Source organism: Octodon degus, unplaced genomic scaffold (genome assembly GCF_000260255.1).
Source record: "Octodon degus isolate 3935 unplaced genomic scaffold, OctDeg1.0 scaffold00050, whole genome shotgun sequence".
Classification (NCBI taxonomy): domain Eukaryota; kingdom Metazoa; phylum Chordata; class Mammalia; order Rodentia; family Octodontidae; genus Octodon; species Octodon degus.
This window is the reverse complement of record NW_004524626.1, coordinates 8,279,577-8,280,747: the sequence shown is the minus strand read 5'-3', so window position 1 is coordinate 8,280,747 and position 1,171 is coordinate 8,279,577.

Genomic DNA, 1,171 nt, shown 5'->3' with positions numbered 1-1,171 from the left:
TGTATTTAGTACTGGGTTTCAGCTCAGCATGCCAGGGGACAGGGACAGAACAGCAGGGGATTGAACCCTGGTCCTGCACTTGCCTAAGCAGGTGTTTAGTGCACTGAGCTATCTGACCAGCCCTAGCCCTGGAGTTTTAAAACATACTTGTGTATGATGGTCCCTAGCAGATAAGAACAACCAACTGTATAATTTTTTTTTGTTTGTTTTTTGTTTTTTTTGTTTTTTTTGTTTTTTTGTGCTACTGGGTATTGTTGAACTTAAGAGCTTGTGCAAGAGCTACTACTGTTAAACTAAGCCCCAAGTCCTTTTCATTTTATTTTGAGGCAGGTCTTACTAAGTTGCCCAGGCTGGCCTTGTGCTTGCCATCCTACTGCCTCGGCCTCCCAAGCATCTGGATTATATTCACTGACCACTACTTTGGCCTTCTTTCTTACTGGTACTGTATTGCCCAGTACTAAATACATGCCCAGCTATTACCATGGAGATATAGATAGATAGATAGATAAATAGATAGATAGATAGATAGATAGAGATAGAGTTTTGTTTTTTTTTTTTTTTTTTTTTTTTTTTTTTGTTTTTTTTGCAGAACCAGGCAAGCACTTATTCTACTGAGCCATCTCCCCAGCCCCAATAAAAAATATTAAAAAAAAATTACAGGATCGGCTGGGGAGATAGCCCAGTAGAATAAGTCCTTGCCTGGCAAGCACAAGGTCCTGAGTTCAATCCCCAGTTCGGCAAAGAAAAAAAAAAATTACAGGATCTTCCTGTCTCAGCCTCCTGAATGCTGCGATGACAGGTTTGAACCATCAGGCTGGGCTGGGTGACACTGTTAGACTGGATGAAAAAAGTGGAGAAAGTAGGGGAGCTCAGATTTCAAAGAATGGTGTAATGATTGCAATCAATCCAACATTGCATGTATGAAAACCCACAAGTTCAGAGATGCCTGACAGAAGAAAAGTGCTGCAGACCAGCTTGGAGGTAACCGGGGCATCACCTCTTATTTCTCAAAATGGGTTTTTCTCGGGAAAGAATGAAGCATTTGTTCAGTTTTGCCCCTATAAACAGGAAAATCTACAGGATGAAATAGCCCTAGGTGATGAGAAAGCTTCTGTAGAGAGGAACTCCAGCAAAAAGAAAGAAGGAAAAAGAGGGATTTGTTTTCTTTTTT